Source organism: Carcharodon carcharias, chromosome 2 (assembly GCF_017639515.1).
Source record: "Carcharodon carcharias isolate sCarCar2 chromosome 2, sCarCar2.pri, whole genome shotgun sequence".
Classification (NCBI taxonomy): Eukaryota; Metazoa; Chordata; class Chondrichthyes; order Lamniformes; family Lamnidae; genus Carcharodon; species Carcharodon carcharias.
Genome location: NC_054468.1, coordinates 46,976,132 through 46,996,414, shown reverse-complemented (window position 1 = coordinate 46,996,414; position 20,283 = coordinate 46,976,132).

Sequence of the window (20,283 nt, the reverse complement as noted above, 5' to 3'; positions counted from 1 at the left end):
TAAAAGAGCTATCTACCCTAATCACACTTCCAACTCCTGCTCTGTAACCCTGGAGGTTACTACACTTCAAGTGTATATCCAGATACATTTTAAAGGTGGTGAAGGCATTTGCTTCCACTACCCTTTCAGGCAGTGTGTTATAAATTCCCAGAGCTCTCTTGGTGAATAAAAATATTCTCAGCAGCCTCTAATCCTTCTACCAATTACTTTAAAATATATACCATTTTAGTTGTATCAATTGAAGTTCTGTACATACAGGTGGAGGGCGTTGATTGGATAGTTACTTGAGCATAGATAAAGAGATACTTACTTACATAGGAGTGGAGTCAGATGTCTGTACCTATAATGTTTCACTTTCTGAATAAATCTATCCCAAATAAAGACTGTTTCTGGATTCTTCCTTCACCAACTATCAGGAGTAGAGCATACCCCCTAGTAGTTTCTTTCTCTGATAAGGGAAATTGGTCCTTCCTATCAATTCTATCTAGGCTCCTCATAATTTTGTATACCTCTATGAAATCTCCCCTCTACCTCCCTCTGTTCTAAAGAAAAAATCCCAGGCTATCCAACCTGTCCACACAGATAAAAGGAATGGGAGAAGGAACAGAGCAAAACAGTTTATCCCTCCAATTTTCATGATCATTTTTTGCTTAGAAGACCAAACAAAAAACTTGTCCTTATGCTGCATTCAGAACAGCCATATATTCTTACAATATACTGCTTAAATAAACAATAGTTACACATTTGGCTGATTTATTGACATGGTCAGTATTGTACAGCTCAGTATTGTGGATAACATTAATCACTTGGAACAATTTTTCTTGAGAAAAAGCTAAGTTGCAAGTTTGAGTATCACATTGCAAATGAGAAAAAAATAATTACCAGTGCTGTCAGACTTATGATCCTTTTATGCTGTGTTTAGGTTGGATTCTGGAAGACCAATGTCTGTGAGTCTTTTACATTAGTAAATTCAGCTCCCTTTTCCCAATGTAGACTTATTTTTCTAGATCTATGGTTCTGCCATCAGGTTTGGGAAGCTGGGCTCCAGCTCACAGACACATCTCTTATGGATTTTCCACTGAAAAAACACCAGTGTAAAAGTAACTTCACGCAGTCTCTGACTTAGTGACCGGTGGTTCGAGTTTCACATGATCTAGGTTGGGAGTGTTAGAGAAATACATATATTGTATATCTGTGAGAAACTGAAGAGCCGCAATAACTCAGGGGACATTATGCATTTGAGATTGACTCTTATTAGCAAGGGACTTAATAAAATCATGATTAATTGATTATTATTAAACATGCATCTATGATTTATAAAGGAAGCTTGTCTTGTGACTTACAACGCCAGAACTGGGTTAAGAATGCTCAGATTAATTTAGTTTCAGAACTTAAACAAGCAAGCAAAATATTTTTGCTTATGCTATCCTTGTTCACATTAAGAAATGAATGAAATGTTAGCTATCTATGTAAGCGCTCATAGCTCTTGAACAGTGAATTAGATGAGTTTCCATTGTAATAAGTTATTCATCTATGGAAACTTATGTTGTTAGCTTGATATTCAGTCTGTGCCTTTTTTAATGAATTGATATATCTGTAGGAAATACCTGAAATACCTTTGTGACCGGAAGAAGCATTCAGCTGTTGTCTCTCAGTTCTACCAGTCTGAGAGAAGTAATTCTGTATCTCTTCACTGAGTAGTTCTCAGTTTGAACTGTTTCAATTTTGCTTCTCATTTTAAAAGAAACATGCAGCACCACGGGCTGGCAACAGAGATTCAAACTTAACATGACTTCCTGCTTTCAACTGGACTGTCCTCAGTTAGGCACACAACAATGTCAATGTACTTCTTCGGAGGAAAGGTCATACTGTAAGTCAAGCAGTAATGCTTTGTGCCTTTCAGAGGACAATTTAAGAGTTATATTGTAAGGTTTCCTGTAACTGCAACCTTATGTCTGACGTCTTTGTCAGTGAATAGTTTCGAGATGGACAGGTCAACTAGATTGTATTCTTTCTACATCCCTGTTTTAAAAACATAGAGCAAAATAAAACCTCGACTGTAGGTAACAATACTGAATAATGATACAAAGATTTCATGTTATTTTTGATTTCCAAAATTTGCTGCAACATAGCACTACTTTTAATAAGACAGTATTCAATAGATATTAAAATATGATTGCAATGCTGTGGTATATTTTGTATTCTGCAATGCAATGGTGTGAGACAATTTCATGCTTATGTTGCTCCAAACCTTGATTTCTGATTTTGGTTGTGTCATCAGAGAGATGTAACAAATAGGGGCTGAGTTGTTTTCCCATTGGAGTGCAAGCAGGAATAAAGAAAAGTAATTTTTTTACGTGGGCAATTTTTTAATATATTTTTCAAAAGTGTCTAAGGTGCTTGTGAATTCCTGGGGCAGAATATTGAGCTCGGTGGGCGGGCACGAGCCCAATCCAGCCAAGCGTAAAATAATGCCCGATGATATCGGGTGAGCATCCTGACATCATCGCATAGTACCGCGATATTTTGTTCAGTGGGCATGCACCAGAGTCGGTAGCACGCTCACCAATAATTAAAAGGCCTGTTAAGGCCATTAGAAAGGTAATTAAATTGACACTTTTGCTGCCCGTCCAACCTTATGGCGGGCAGGCAAAAATGCCAAGCGGCCTTAGTACTTTTTAGGAAACTTCATCCATGGGCTGGATGAGGTTTCCTCAAGCAAACAAAAATAAAATAAAAATTTTACACTTGAATTAAAAACATGCCACTGCTCATGTGACAGAGTCACATGAGGGGACATGTTTTATGATATTTTTATTTTGTTCATTAAGTTTTTTTAAAAAAGCACTTCATCTCCCTGAGGCAGTTCACGCTAGGACCACTCGCCTTCCTCCCGCCACCTACACAGGCAGCACTTAGCGCTGCCACTCACGTTCCACGCTGGGCGGGCCTTAGTTGGCCCACCCGCGTAAAATCACAGTGTGATGCCGATCGCGGGCGGCGGTTGGCTTCCCAACCATTTCCACCTGCCCCTGCCGAGCACCCCTGCCAAGGGCAAAATCCTGCCCCTGACCTTCAGCTAAATGTTACTGTTGTCTCTGGTTGGCAGAAACCATTATAAAATGTTGTGTTACATAAAATAAATTGATAAATGGTGCTGAGGCTGAAAAACATTTGTCTTCTTGAATGTTTCAGTATTGTAAATGGAGGTTAATTGAGGCTTCTAGCTGGAATGAGCTTTCTGGTAACTCTACTTGCAAAGAAAGTGTGTTGGAGTAAAAATGTAAAATACAGGTGGGAAATATATATTTGAGTTATTATTCATCTGTTGTAGTGGTCAATAATTGGAAAAGCAGGGTTTTGCTGGTCCTAATGTTCCTGATGCCTAATATGGCACAAGAGACAACAAGGAGGCTCAAATAGAAGCTCATGTAAAATAGCATAAAATAAAAACTGGTGAAAATCCAGGTGCAAAACAGCATTTGGAACAATTTCTTCAACTATATTACACTTGTCTCACCCAAACACTGATTGATTTTCTTTAAAAAACATATCACGTCTAGTCACTATAACTTGTTGGTACAACTTTTGGGAAATTGTTCTATTTGTAACGAGAATACATGAGACCTTTGAGTTACACAAATGTAATGTTGTTTACTTCAATGTTCCATTGATATACGCAATGTTATTTAGCATCAAATACTGTCTCCTATATAACATTTTCTTCAGCTTGTTTAATAATACTCATTACTCAAAATTGCTTTTTTTCCCTATTTTGCAAAATGCCCTGTAAAATAATGCAATAACTGGAAGACAGGGAGCATAGAAAAATAAACGTGACCATTAAAGCAATGACATTTGATTTTCTTTCCATTTCCTAATGTGGTTTGTGTGGAAGGTTCATGCATTTGATGAGTACCAGAAAATTTTTCACACATAGTAATGTAAGGTTTAAAATTCAGTTCACATCTTGTGAAAGCATTTTTATTGCAAACAGAACTCACCACATAAAGCATTTTAACCCTGTTGATAAGAAATAACTTGCACTGCAAAGAAAATGGAGGTATCAAATTACACTTAGCTACAGATGTGTGGAGTGAAAAACAATTAGAAAATGATATGCCAGTAAATCTGTTCCTTCCCAAAAGTGTTTTAAACTAATTGCATGTTGGGCCACATTTATGAGTTGAGAAGAGAACAATAAAAATGGGTAAGGCACTGGTAAAATCACTCATTTTTTTTAGTAGTAAACTAATACAGAGTAGATGTTTTGGGGTAAAAAAGAGCCTGCTATATGTGAATAAAAAGTAAATGCTTACTGATACATATGAATAGTAAAATGAAATGAATGTATCGGAAATTGGGTTGTTAGTGCCCATTTTTGGGTGCTATCAGTGCTCGTAGAGCTCCGAAATGGTGCCTACAGTGTACACATTTTTGAGGTGAGCCACACTGGATGCCACATTGGTGAGAGCTTTATCACGGGTGCAGTGAATGGCTGCCAGAAGTGTGCAAAGCAAACAGGTCATGTAATCCTGATTTGAAAGCAATACTGACATTTTGAAGCTCAATGCCCACTCAGTGCCCGCTATTAACCTTGCAAAGCTGAATACGCAATCAGCAGTAGGAAGGACCTCCCGCCAGTGCTATTTAAAGGGACCATCATCTACTTACTGGCTGTTTTAATTCTACAATTGTTCAATGTTTTTTATAGTTGTTTAAAGTTGCAAAAAACTACAGAGAGTGATGTGACAAGTGCTCGAGGAAGTTTTGCTGACTTCAAAACTTTACTGCACAAATCAGTTGCTCCCATGACCGAATGAACAAAGGGCATGCAGAACAAGACAGGAATAAAGAAGGAGGAGGAGAGTGCTCTCAAAAGGAGCCTATATTGGTGTTCCATATGACGGGTAAAATGGCTTCTCCCTCAACCCTTTATTCATAAAGGAATGACATCAAGAGTCACATGATGTAGAGGTTACATGACTATGAAAGTCACAGTATACAACAGGCAACCATGCACAAAGATATTTCTCCAAACACAGGGTGTCCAGGGAGCATTTCTCCTACCTCAGCCTCAGTAATGCATGTAACACAAAGTCTGTGCTTCAGTAAGGACATCTTCACTGATATCTGACACCTAATGCAGCCATAACTGTAACCTTTGAACAGGGAAGGACTGCATTGTCAGTGGCTGTGAAGGTGACTGCATCAATGAGGTTTTATGCGACTGGCTCCCTCCAGGCAGGAGCTGGAGATATTTGCAATATCTCACAGTTTGCCATCCCTGCTGTGTGAGCAAGTTTACTGTTGGTCTCTATTCATTGACAGCATCCCCTTCCCTGTAATTGCAAGATTTCCATGATCCAGGGTGCTGTTGACTGCGCAAACATTGTTTTAAAGGTACAGATGTCGGCTCTGTCATGTACCTGAAAGGGATTCAATTTTCAAAGCGCAGCTTGGTGCGTGACCACAGGCAGCACATTATGCAGGTCAGTGTCCAGTATCTTCACAGCAGTCATGTTGTCTACATTCTGCAGCAGGCCACTATGTTAGCTGCATTTAAGCCACAATAGTGAACCAAAAGATGACCACTGGGTGACATGAGCTCTCCGCTGGTCCCATGGCCAATAACTCCTGTGGGCAGCATATGTACAATGAAAGTCATGCTGCCACACAAAATGTGATATGTTACAACCAGGTGAGAAGGGGTGTACTGGCTCCCCTCTATTCAACCTCCTCAGTTGGTCACAGCAAATGTTTAAGTTTCATTTTTATGAGGATAATCATTTTCCAAATCAGAGTGTATTTAACTATTTAAGCTGTGAGCAATAGGGAGCCAATCAAACAAGGTTTTCTTGAGTCAAAGAAAGAGCAAATTTATTGACCATTAAACTCATAAAAATAATAAAAATGTGACATCAAGCATTTGGCACTCATGCATTCATTAGGGCCCATGCATACAGGTATCAGAAAGAAGGGGAGTTAGAGTCCAAATAAAGAAAGGTAAAAGAATTCACTGTTAAGTGTCCTTTGATTGCCTTTGAGGCGTAGGTTGAAAATGTTGCAGCTGATTTAGGTTGGTTGGTTTCTTGGAAGCAGTCAGATGTCGAAGATATTGCAATTATTACAAGATCTCAGTGCGCTGGTTTCTGGTAAAGTTGGCTTCTCGAACCAATCAACATGCTTACTCCAAAAGAGAGAGAGGGGGAGAGAATCCCTCAGCTTGTTTCCCCTGCTGAAGACTTTCTTAACACCCACTGTTATCATTTGCAATCTCTCTGTAGTGGCTGGCAGCCTTGCCTTGAAATACTTCACACATTGTGTATTTCATTTTGTCTGTGGTAGCTATTGTTTCAATATCCAGTACTTTGCATGTTTAATGTCTCTTCCTTAAACAGTTACAAGTTTCAATGGGTGTCTGGATAATAGGAATTGATTCTCTCTTCACACTCCCCTGAGGGCGATTTGCTTGTTTCTCATCTCTACCTTAGAATGTAGCCTTGCGTTTTTAAGCAGTTTGTTCTGCCTCAATTCAAATTGCAAAATTTCCAGTCAGTTGAAAATTGAAAAAAATCATTTTCAAAAATAAAGGGACATAGCCTCATAACAGATAGAATGGACCAGTGGTGTGCTGAAACCCTTCCACTGCCTGGACCACTTGGGAGGTGCCCTGCACTACCCAACAGAACTGGTGAAAACCTTCAACATTTTCTGCTGCATGTTGCATATCCTTACCATCATGAGGGAACAACTCTTGCCATCAGCTAGATGGTGAGCAGCTGAGGAGCAAGAGCACAAGGCATGGGAGTAAGAGGTGTAGGGAACCTGGACAGTCCCATTTCACCCAAGTCCTATGAAGGACTCATTTGAGTGTGCCAGGTGTAGGCACAATCCCAATTGCCTATTCAGCAATGGCTCCACACCTTATCTTCCCCCTCTGAAAGACCATCACAGTGTTCACTTGGTCACAAGGCAAAAATAAAAGCCACCACAAATAAAAATTTCTAACCAAATTTACCAATGAAATCATTTCATTTGCATATAGAAGCAAACTAATTACCCTTGTACATTCCCTTAGGGTGGAATTTTCTGAGTCCGCTGGTGGCGGGCGTGATAGGTAACATGTGTGGAAAATATGGCGGGACCCACTTCACGACAGCGTGAAGGCAGGTTGCGATCTTTCGCTCAGTCCACCGACAGCGGGCCGCATTTCCCGCCATTGGTCGGTGGTGAGCTAATTGTAATACATTATCATATAATTAAAAGCTCATCCCGCCAGGCTCTTGGAGTCCCATCATATCCACCGTCCACGTCGGCGGGAAAGCACGCTGACATGTTTCACATTGGTACACAGGTGACGTGCATTTGGAGGCCTTCACTTTGGGGGAACTTAGATGAGTGAGCAGCAGCGTTCTCCACAACTGGCCCATTGTTTACAGGCCTCGGGGGGGCCGGGGGGGACAGGGGAAACCGATGCTTGGCCCCGAAGGCAAATATGCTGAGGGGCGGAGCATGTCTGAGGGCAAATGCTGGCCAGCCTCGGAGGCCACTGCTGAGGTGTGGGAGGCGTGGGTCAACTGCTGCCCTTGCACTGCATCCTGTGCACATGCAATCAAGCTGGGGGCAGGTTAAGCGAGGGGAGTGGCCACGCATTAGGGACACCTGTATAAACTGACCATGCCTCTGCAACTGAGACAGATCAGGCACAGCCACAGCGATATAATTGTTGTCAGGCTCCTAGCGTGCCCACCATGCAAGCATCACAGAGGCAGCAAAGGGCCAACAAATGCTCTATACCTTATCCGCCCCTCCAAAACACCACCTTGCCCCAGAGCTGAGCCCCAACCCCCGGCACAAACTTCGAGCCCACCACACTTTATTGGACCGCAGAGTAGTTGGGCTGCACACATTGTACAATCTCCTCGCCAACGCTGGCCATGTAGCAGTCACTGCTGGAGGTGCTCACAGCCCCTTGCAATCTCAGCATCCTGGTTTGGACCAGTGTCCCCCATGTCGCAGGTTGACAGGGCAGCCATGCAGTGCACTCATCTCTGGCCATCCGCAGGGTGACCAGCACTCTCCAGGAAGCATTAAGGGGCAGTCACACAGGGCCAGGAAAGGTGCTAAGTACAACCATGATAACCATGCCTCTCTCTCTTTCATGCTGCAGGAAGACCACATCAAGATCATGGATCCTGGTGACCTAGCTGTATGCCTGATGGCCTAAAGAGAGCGTAGGAAATGGAAGAGAAAGTGACTGAGGCACCTGGCCGCACAAATGCAGGAGCAGCAGGGGCTCCTGCACACACTGCCCAGAAGCGACAACGAGCCATGGCTGATCGGCGACTAGCGACACCCAGGGTCTATAGACACTGCCTAGCATTCCTGCAGATGACTGAGAACCAATGTTGCTGATGACTGCGCATGCCTAGGGACCTGGTGGCTCACATCCGCCACTTACTGCAGGACTTGGCACCAAGGGGACATGAAGGGCATCCACTGCCAATGGCTGTGAAAGTGACCACGCTGCTCAATTTCTATGCCAGTGGCTCCTTTCAGGGCTCCACAGGTGACCTCTGTGGGATTTCACAATCTGCCATCCACAAACGCATCCATGAGGTCACGGATGGTATCTTCTCCATGGCACACAACTTTGTGCATTTCGCTCGAACCGGGACAGCCAGGATGCAAGGGCCATTGGATTCACCCTGATCTCAGTGTTTCCCATAGTGCATGACTGCACTCATTTGACACTCAAGTCTCCATCGCTACACTAGGTGGACTTCATCAACCACAAAGGCTTCCACTCAGTGAATGTCCAGCTGGTATGCGACCATCAGAAATGCATCCTGCTGGTCTGCGCACGGTTTCCAGGGAGTGTGCACGACACCTACATCTTGAGTCGCTCATAGATCTCTGCAGTCTTCCAGGGTCCACAGAGGCTGCAGCGTTGACTCCTTGGGGGCAAGGGATACACGCAGAGTCTGTGGCTGATGACACCCATGCGGTGGCCTCAGACTGCAGCAGCATGATAGTGTAATGAGGCTCTTCAGCAGCTCGCAACTTGCTGGAGTAGACCATCGGGATGCTGAAGATGAGCTTCCAGTGCCTGGACCGGTCTGGTGGAGATTTGCGATACAGTTGGCAGACGGTGTGTCGCATCGTCATTGTCTGCTGCAACCTTTACAACATGGCGCTGCAATGGGGTGAGGGGCTGGCTGAGGAGGAGATGGAGGAGCTGCACATCTCCTCTGATGAGAAAGATGCTGACAGGGATGAGGGTGATGGGTCCTCGGTGGTGATGATGATGGGGAGGATGCTCTCTCACTGGCTAGACAAGGCAGGCACACTAGGGAGGCCCTCATAGCTGTCAGATTTGTGGAAGGTGATGACGACATGCAGTGAGGTGTCCCTGTAGATCCTCACATCGCAATTGTGAACGTTTGATTGTGAGAATGCTCCTGTCATGGAGATGTAATGGAGTCCCTAATAGTCACTTGATCGCAGGAGGATGATGACAACATGCAGTGAGGACACTCCATAGATCTTCACATGGCCTCTGAGAATGTCTTACTCCTGTCTGGCCAAGGGCAGCTCGGTTGCGCTCCATAATTAGGGCCATCTCAGAGACGCAGCCATGAAACTTTAGACATGTCTGATGCTATGCCTACCTTCAGCACCTTAGCCCTTCAGGAGCTGGTGCACAACATCATTGGTCGCAGATGCTGGTGTGATGGGGGCCAGCCCCACCTTAAAGTTGCTGAGAGCACACAGAGAGTATGAGGGAACTCTGTGGCGCCTGCCCACTGTGTTCTGGCAGCAATGACCAGCACTGCCAAGGTGCGGGCATCAGTAATGTTTCCAGGGATTGTGAGGCTGGACCATCACTGTGGTCTGAAGGCCTCACAGGGCACAGGGAAGAGGCCCGGACTGAGACATCTACCTTTTATGTTGTGCAGAAAGGTTTCACATCTGAGTGGCAAGAACACTGCTCATCAGAACAAGGAGCCACAGGCAGGGTGACATTCTTAGGAGTTTATTGACAATAGTGAGCAGTATGTACAAGTGATCGACACCTGTGGCCAGGCTGTGTAACTACTTTTACCTAACTTTCCTAACCCTGCTGCTACGTCTTGGTGCTCCCCAGACATCCACAATGGAGGTGAAGTTAGCCTGCTGACTGTGACGCCCTGTCTGTGATGACTTTGGCAGGCGTCCTCTGGTGGGCCAAGACTTAGAGGGCCCTGGCCTGTTTTCAGGGTCCTGCTATGTGGCATTGGCACCCCCCCCCTCGGCCTGTGAAGCTGGAGCTGCGGAGGTCACTGGAAGAGGGGAGTCAAGTGGGCCAGTCACTCCCAGAGTCACCTGGGTGGATGGCCCCAGAGTGTACACAAACTGATCCTCCTCCCTATGGATGCCTGAGGGCCCCTGGCTGACTCCGTGAGTGGAAGGGGTAGCTGGAGTGAGATCGAGTGGCTCAGCACCCCTCTCGTGTACACACCGTTGGAGCACAACTATGGCATCAGCGATAGAGTTAAGCCCACGCAGCAGTGCAGGAGTGACGTCCTGGACCAAGGTCTCCATGGAGGCTGCCACCCTGCCAGTGTTGACCTTGGTGCATTGTAATGCTGGCACTATCACCTCAGCCTGAAGACGGTAGGACTCCTCCATCATGCCTTGCAATTTGAGGAGTGCAGCTGACATCCCTTCCTGTTGTTCCCTAGTTTGCCTTTGCAGGTCCAGCAACTGTGACATAACTAAGTCCAGAGGCTCGTCATCTGACTTGGACTCAGCAACGTTCTGGCCTCCAGCAGTCCTCCGATTGCCAGAGACCTAGGATGCCCCTGTCTCCGCCTGCTGTGGGTCCGAATGTGCGATGTGCTCACTGGATTGTGGTCCCAAGGCCAGTCTAAAGCTAGGTCCGACTGAAGTGTGTATCTCTGCGCTGGTGGAGGGTGTGGGTGAGCGCTGTGACAGGACTTCAGGGAGGGTGCCTTCAGATTCTTCTTCGGAGGTTTCTTCGGAGCTTGATTAGAGGCCTTAGGTCATGGACTCTGTCGGCTGTTTGGCAGATGTGCTTGTGAAAGCAAGGGGAGATAATTAGTACATGGCAGTGGCCTGTGAAAGAGGACACATCACTCATGGCATTGTTGTCTGATGGATGTTGCAATGCTGGATCCTCGCTTGGTAGAGCAGCGCCGACCTCACTGTCAGCACAGGACCGGTCCTGGTCATCACCAGCCAGCTGGATGGCTTTGCTTTTGAATCCTGTCAGAACTTTGATTTCTGGCATCCCTCCACCTGTCTGCGACCTTTTCCTCCTGTTGTGAGCCAGCTTGTCCTGCATTGGATAGAGATGGGGAGAGTGTATCAGGATGACTGCCAGGTCAGATGATAAGTATGCCTGGCCTGTGTGGGTGGTGAGTGGTCCCATTGACAAAATGAGGAAAATGATGGTGTGTGTGAAAGAGTGAATGGTGATGTCCCTTGCAATGACAGTGAGTGAGGGCCCTGTGGATGTGTGATGGGTTTGTGAGTGTGTGAGTTGGGAGTGATGAAAAGAGTGACTTACCCTGGCGGAACCGAGGAGATCATTCATCCTTTTGCGTCACTGGGTGGCTGTCCTCCTCTGCAGAGCGTTCGCGCTGACCACCACTGCTACCAACTCCCAAACCAGGTCAGTGATATTGCTGCTCATCCTGTGGCCAGAGTGGGGGTAGAGCACATCCCGGCGGGCCTCCACGGCATCCAGCAGTCACTCAAGGGACACCTTCATTGAAGCGGGAGGCTGCAGTCTTTTTGCCTTTGTTGGCCAAGTCTCCAGGGCAGCGGTGGTGAGCTGGTGTCGATGAGTGCTTCACTGGTGGTTGCCTTTTAAAGATGGTGGCCGACGTGATGCAACAGCGGTGTGATGGCAAGTGGGCGAATGACAGCCCACCTGCCATGGAAACAGCCATTTCCATCGACAGGTAGGCATCCATTTTACCCGCCAGCTAATTCTGGGAAAATTCCACCCTTAGTGCCTTCTCCTATACAGTGCTACATCAGTGAAAGTTATCATGGCTGCTAACTTTCATGGGCTTACATAGGAAAAAACAGCACAGAAACAAGTTATTCAGTCCAAGCTGCCCGTGCCAGCACTTATGTTCTGCTTGAGCCTCCAACAACTTTCCTAAATCTCCCACCTTAACCCTCTATTCCCTTGTCCCTCATATGCTTGCCTCACTTCCTTTTAAATGCATCTATACGTTTCGTTTCAACGGTTTACTCTTTTGGGTAAAGCAGTTTCTTCTCAATTCCCTACTGAATTTCGTGGTGACTGTCTTATATTGATGGCCGCCAATTATGTTCTTCCTGCCAAGTGGAATAATTCTCTCTGTATTCACTCTATTGAAACCTTTCATAATTTTAAAGACCTCTTTTTGGTCATTCTTCCTCCTTCATTTTTCATGAGAAAAAGATCCAGCCTGTCAAACCTTTCCTGATATCCACATATGTCTGGCATCAAATCTTCCCTGCATCTTCTCCTATAACTCTATATCCTTTTTATAACATGGAACCCAGAACTATATACAGTCAAACAAGCTTGATACATGTTTTACATAACTTCCCTACTTTTCAATTCCACCCCTCTAGAAATAAAGCCTAATGCTTGTCTTGTTTTTTTTTATGGCCTTGCTAACCTGTGGCACAACTTTGAATGAATGGTGTATGTGCTCCAAGATCCTTTTGTTCCTCTACCCCACTTAGACTTATCACTTTCATGTAATAAGTGACCTCCCTATTTTTCCTCCAAAAATGTACTGCCTCTCACATAACTGTATTGAATTTTATTCACCCATTATTTGCCCATTCTGCACAGTTATTAATATCGTTCTATAATTTGTTGCAGTCTTCCTCAGAATTGACGATCCCCTCCCCCCATCCCAATTTGGTGTCATTCTCAAATTTAGAAATTGTGCTATTGATTCTAAAGTCCAAATCATTCATGTAAATTGTGAACAGCACTTATTCTTGTGGAACACCACTTCCCACCTTCTGCCATTCTGAATTACTGCCCTTTACTCCCACTTTCAGCTTTCTGTCTTGAAGCCAGCTAGCAACCCATTCTGCCACTTGTCCCCTACCTCCACATTCCCTGATCTGTTCATTGGTCTATTATGGGGCACCCTGTCAAAGGCTTTTTGATAAATTGCATTTACGTATTACCATTGTCTCTCTGTCACCCCCACAAAAAAATCAATAAGGTTGGTTGAGCCAGATTTTTCCTTTTGAAACCCATTCTGACTACTTGTTATATTTTTCATTTAAATCTCTTCTTCTAATCTCTCCTTTAGTAAGGATTCCATTATTTTTCCTATCACCAAAGTTAAGTGACTGATCTATAATTCCCTGGCCATGTTCTGCCTGCCTTTCTTAAACATAGGAATTACATTAGCTATCCTCCAAGATGAACTCTTTTCCTAACAAATTATTAAAAATCTACAGTATTGGCCGGAATTTTCCACCCCAGGTGGCCTCGGGCATCATGGCTGACGTGAGTAGACCATATGGCAAGAAGGCCAAAAATCGGTTTTACGCCGTTGTGAAACTAGTTTGTGATCATCCACTCCACCCGTCAATGGTGGCATGCTTTTCCCGCCATCTAACGTCAGAAACCTAGGGCTGGATCTTTAGATTGGCGAGCACGGGGCGGGGCCCGCTTGCCGACGCTGAAACAATGCGGGGTGATGTCGGGCAGATCTCCTGACATCACCGTGCGTCATTTCCATTTTCAGGTTGGCGGGGGAGCAGCCAAATCAGCTGTGTGCCCGCTGACCTGTCAATGGCATATTAAGGCCTTTTAAAAAGTACTTAACATAATTAATGGACATGCCTGTCCAACTTTAAGGTCGGCGGGCAGGCCAGGAGCCCTGGCGGGCTTAAGAAAAAGCATGAAACCTCATCCACGGGCAGGATGAAGCTTCATGAGGGTTTTAAAATATTTAATAAAGATTTCACTAAAAGTGATAGACATATCCCAACTCATGCGACAGTGTCACTTGAGGTGACATGTCAGGGAAATTTTGTTTTTGTCTCTTTAACATTTTTAAATTTGGAGCCAATCTCCCTGAGGCAGCATTTAGCCTCAGGGAGATGAGTGCGCACTTTCACGTGCATGCTTGAAAGAGCGCACTTTCGGCTGAGGGAATCCCGCCCCGCCCGCACAGGGAACATATAGCGCTTCCTGGCGGACGTCATGCTGGGCGAGCCTTAATCGGCACGCCCACGTAAAATGGCGGCGCACTCCCAATTGGGTGCGCCGATCGGAGGCGCACCTGCCCGCGCCCACGTCTGCACTTCCCCCCAGCGGGGGAACGTTCTTCCCCTAATTTCAATGCATTTGCATCTCACCATCTTGCCTGTCTGCTGGAAACATCCATGCATGTCAAATTTACCACCCATGTCAGCGGGAAAATACGCCATCAGAACACGTCTCAACAAGTGTGATGTGCCAAAATCGGGACTTACCGTCAGGGCCTTGCTCAGATTGCGGACATATGAGGAGCAGAAGATGCTGGAACCCTACAGCTACTGGACCCTGAAGGAAGATGTGTATCACATGCTGGGTGGATTGTCATGGACATGGCTGTGCCGCAAAGGAGCTCACAGATGTGGGAAGTCTCCGTTGATGTCTGGGGTCTGCTTCAGGACACCAGGGTCTTCGCCATTGGCTGCTATAGATGATCGTCAAGTGGGGGGGAGTAGAAGGTCCAGCTGTGAGCAGGAGAGGAAGGATCACTGTGGGGAGGGGTGGGAGAGGGTGGTCTAGATTTAACTGGGTGAGGAAGCTGTACCAGGGAGGGGCGTTAATGAGGTTGGGTTGGAGGGGTCGAAGGTGTCATGAGAGGTGAAGTGGGGGGGTGAACAAAGGTGTTGGTGGGGGGGTTGAGGTTGGGGGTGAGGGATGGAGTAAAGGGGAACAGAATGTAACAGTGTAGAATGCTACAACTAAGGAGGGAGGTGTAATGGGAGAGGAACGTGTAAGGGAAGGAATCCGGAAGGGGGAGGGAATCGAGAGGGAGGAAGGAATTTGGAGTGGGGAAGGAGTCTGGGGCAGGCAGGAGTTAAGAGGGGGGAAGGAGTCTAGAGGGAGGAAGGGGTAAGGTTGGAAGAGGGAGTAAGGATGGATGAGGGAGTAAAGTGGGGCGGGGTGTTGGGGGGGAAAGATGTCCAGGTGAATATGCAAGGGAGGAGTCTGTGGAGTCAATGACTGCCTCCTGGGGAGAAAATTGAGGGTGCATGTGGTAGGAGGGAATAGTGACAATGACTGAGGGCAGAGTGAGGCAGTAGGGTGGGAGGGTGAGTGTTCGACGGAAGCGATAGAAGGGACGGTGAGGGTGGTTGGTGGGGACTCGGAGGCAGACATGGACCCTGGGGGTGGGAAGAAGGAGGTTGGGGAGGTCAATGTGGATAGGTGTGGGATTCTTGGGAAGGTAGGGAATGTGCACATTCACCAGAACATCCAGGAAGGAAAAGGGTCCTGGTTGATAGACAACAGTGGGGAGTTGGAAGGTGATGCTAATGGGTGAGGGGTCGACAGTGATGGGGGAATGGACATGGGTGACTGGGGAAGGGAAAGGATGGGGAAAATGAAAAGAAACTGGACTACAACCATGTTTTTCAAATCGAAAGTGAGAGGAGCCTCACACTGGACAGGCATAGATGCTGCATGTGAGTCTGATCAGTGACCATAAGACCATAAGACATAGGAGCAGAAATTAGGCCAATTGGCCCATCAAGTCTGCTCTGCTATTCATTCATTGCTGATAAGTTTCTCAACCCCATTCTCCCGCCTTCTCCCCGTAACCTTTGATCCCCTTGCCAATCAAGAACCTATGTATCTCGGTCTTAAATACACTCAATGACCTGGCCTCCACAGCCTTCTGTGGCAATGAATTCCATAGATTCACCACTCTCTGGCTAAAGAAGTTTCTCATCATCTCTGTTCTAAAAGGTCCTCCCTTTACTCTGAGGCTGTGCCCTCGGGTCCTATTCTCTCCTACTAATGGAAACATCTTCCCCATGTCCACTCTATCCAGGCCTTTCAGTATTCTGTAAGTTTCAATCAGATCCCCCCTCATCCTTCTAAACTCCATCGAGTATAGACCCAGAGTCCTCGAACGTTCCTCATATGTTAAGCCTTTCAATCCTGGGATCATTCTCGTGAACCTCCTCTGGACCCTCTCCAGGGCCAGTACATCCTTCCTGAGATACGGGGCCCAGAATTGCTCACAATATTCTAAATGTGGTCTGACCAAAGCCTTATAAAGCTTCAGCAGCACATCCCTGCTTTTATATTCTAGTCCTCTCAAAATAAATGCCAACATTGCATTTGCCTTCCTAACTACCGACTCAACCTACAAGTTAACGTTAAGAGAATCCTGGACTAGGGCTCCCAAGTCCCTTTGCACTCCAGATTTCTGAATTCTCTTCCCACTTAGAAAATAGTCCATGCCTCTATCCTTCCTACCAAAGTGCATGACCTCACACTTCCCCACGTTATATTCCATCTGCCACTTCTTTGCCCATTCTCCTAACCTGTCCAAATCCTTCTGCAGCCTTCCTGCCTCCTCAATACTAACTGTCCCTCCACCTATCTTTTTATCATCTGCAAACCTAGCCAGGATGCCCTCAGTTCCTTCATCTAGATCATTAATGTATAAAGTGAAAAGTTGTGGTCCCAACACTGACCCCTGCGGAACTCCACTAGTCACCGGCTACCATCCTAAGAAGGACCCCCTTATCCCCACTCTCTGCCTCCTGCCAGACAGCCAATCTTCTATCTATGCTAGTACCTTGCCTCTAACACCATGGGCTCTTATCTTACTGAGCAGCCTCCTGTGCGGCACCTTGTCAAAGGCCTTCTGGAAGTCCAAGTAGATAACATCCATTGGCTCTCCTTTGTCTAACCTACTCATTACCTCCTCAAAGAATTCCTACAGATTTGTAAGGCATGACCTCCCCTTGATGAAACCATGCTGACTTTGCCCGATTTTACCATGCACTTCCAAGTATTCTGAAATCTCATCCTTAATGATGGACTCTAAAATCTTACCAACAACCGAGGTCAGGCTAATCAGCCTGTAATGTCCCGTCTTTTGCCTAACTCCCTTCTGAAACAGGGGGGTTACATTAACGATTTTCCAGTCCTCTGGGACCCTCCCTGACTCCAGTGATTCCTGAAAGATCACCACTAACGCCTCCACTATCTCTTCAGCTATCTCCTTCAGAAATCTGGTGTGTAATCCATTTGGTCCAGGTGATTTATCCACCTTCAGACTTTCAGTTTTCCTAGCACCTTCTCCTTGGTAATGGCCACCATAGTCACTTCTGCCCCCCGACTCCCTTGAACTTTGGGGATGTCACTCGTGTCTTCCACTGTGAAGACTGATGCAAAGTACCTATTCAGTTCCTCTGCCATTTCTTTGTTCCCCACTACTACTTCTCCAGCGTCATTTTCCAGTGGCCCAATGTCCACTTTTGCCTCTCTCTTACCCTTTATATATCTAAAAAACTCTTGCAAACTTCTTTTATATTACTGGCTAGTTTACCCTCATATTTAATCTTCTCCCTTCTTATTTCTTTTTTAGTTGTCCTCTGTTGGCCTTTGTAGGCTTCCCAATCCCCTGCTCTTCGCCGCATTGTATGCTTTCTCTTTAGCTTTTGTGCTGTCCCTGACTTCCCTTGTCAGCCATGGTTGCCTCATCCTCCCTTTAGTATGCTTCTTCTTCCTAGGTATGAATTTTTGCTGTGTCTCCCAAATTACTCCCAGAAACCCCTGCCATTGCTGTTCCACTGTCTTTCCTGCTAGGCTCATCTCCCAGTCAATTCTGGCCAGCTCCTCCCTCATTCCTCTGTAGTTGCCTTTATTCAACTGTAATATCATTACATGTGATTCCAGTTTTTTCCTCTCAAATTGCAGAGTAAATTCTATCATATTATGGTCACTTCCTCCTAAGGGTACCTTCACCTTAAGCTCCCTTATCAAATCTGCCTCATTATACATCACTAAATCTAGAATTGCCTGTTCCCTAGTGGGCTCTACCACAAGCTGCTCCAGAAAGCCATCTCATAGACATTCCACAAATTCCTTTTCTTGGGATCCACTACCAACCTGATTTTCCCAGTCTACCTGCATATTGAAATCCCCCATGATCACTGTAACCTTGCCTTTCTTACATACATTTTCTATCTCCTGGTGTATCTTGTGCCCCACATCCTGACTACTGTTCGGAGGCCTGTACATATCTTCCATTATGGTTTTATTACCTTTGCGATTCCTCAATTCTACCCACACAGATTCTACATCATCTGACCCTACATAATTTCTTGTTATCGATTTAATTTCATTTCTTACTAACAAAGCAACCCCACTCCCTCTGCCAACCTGCCTATCTTTTCGATAGGATGTATATCATTGGATAATTAGTTCCCAGTCCTGATCCCCTTGCAGCTATGTCTCCATGATGCCCACCACATCATACCTGCCAATTTCAATCTGCGCCACAAGCTCATTTACCTTATTTCGTATACTGCGTGCATTCAGATACAACACCTTCAGTCCTGTATTTTCCGGCCCTTTCTCATTGTCGTCCCTTTATCTGATGTGCTTGAAGTTAAAGTCCTAGCCCTTTCCAAACACTCTGTCCTATTTTGTGTTCTGGAGACTTTAATAGCCTCTCCTGGGCTTTCCTTTCTTTTCAGTTTTTTCATAATTTTCCATGAAGTTGAATCCACCCCCCCACATGCTAACCTACGGCGTTGTTTCCCATTTGTCATGCTTCTTGGAGTTTTACCCTTCCCTCCACTCCACCCACCCACCGCAACGCCCCCCCCACCCAACCCCCCACTTTCTAGTTTAAAGTCCTGTTGACCACCCTATTTACCTTTTTCGCTAGAACATTGGTCCCAGATCATTTCAGGTGGAGACTGTCCCAACGGTACAGATCCCTGCTGTTCCAATACTGATGCCAGTGCCCCATGAAATGGAACCCCTCTTTCCCGCACAACCCCTTTAGCCACGTGTTTACTTGCCTTATTCTCGTGTGGGTGGAGACACAGGTCAGCTCAGATGGACGACTGAAAGAGAACCCTAGCAGGCAGCATTCAAATTGTTCAGGACAGAGATGAGAGCGATAGAGGAAGGTGCCACATGCGGGGTTCTGAAAGGCCCCGCACACACACGCTTCTCCTTCCAGAATCACTTGAGGTCCAGCTGTGTGCAGCTGAACTGCTAGTGGCCCGGGTGGGGTGGGCGGGGGAGGGGTGATGGTGGGGCGGAGGGTGTGGGGCGTGGTGGAGATGCAGGTAGAGGATTAGCAAAGCCTGTAAATGAGGCTGAAAGGCACTAATACATTTTCTTTTTTATTTTAAAAACACTAACCTCAACTGCTCATTTCAACATTCAATGTTGTGTTCCTTATTCTGTCTCCCTAGTGTACTCCAAAGCCAAATAATTACTTAATATTGTTGCCAATTCTATAGCTCGCTGCAGTATTATCCTGTCTATCCCTTAATAACTTTATTCCCATCATAGCCTTCCTTTCTTTATTAATGTGCCTGTAAAATATTTTGCTATTTTGTTTCAGATTCCTTAATAATTTAATTTCAGAGTTCCCCTTTGCCTTCCTAGTTTTGTTTTGACTTCTCTCCTCATGTCTTCATATACTCTCTCATCATGCACTCCTCTGCTATCTATGCACTTAATGAATGCCTTTTTCTCAACTCTCAATTGTTCCCTTAGGCATTTATTCATCAATGGAGTTTCATTAGTGTTTAGTTGTTCTTTCCTTTTAATAGAATCAACTTACTCTGCACTCTTTAAGCACTCTTTTAAATGTGAAGGAGACTGCAGATGGACTTCCTGGACAACCTTCAGCAGCTCTGGGCTTAGAAGGCCCCACTGTGCATTGTACCATCTTGCCATGGGTGGCAGTCATCTGGGCTGGTTGACTGAGAGACATCAGCAAAAGCTCCTGTGAGTGGTTGTTTTCCTGAGCAAGGACAGAACGTTTGTTGCCATGGGGCCACTGCCAGTCCCCTGGGGCAACATCTCCATAATCCTTGTAATCTGTAAAAGAACAGATTGCTGGAATGTTCTGAGGTCCAGTGAGCCCCTTTGAACACTGGTATCCACAGCCATGATGGCAGCCATCAGAACATGCATGCCAGCAAGCTGAACCTCCACTGCAGAACCCAGACTTCTGATGCAGGCTTCTTGTGCTGCAATAAAAGATA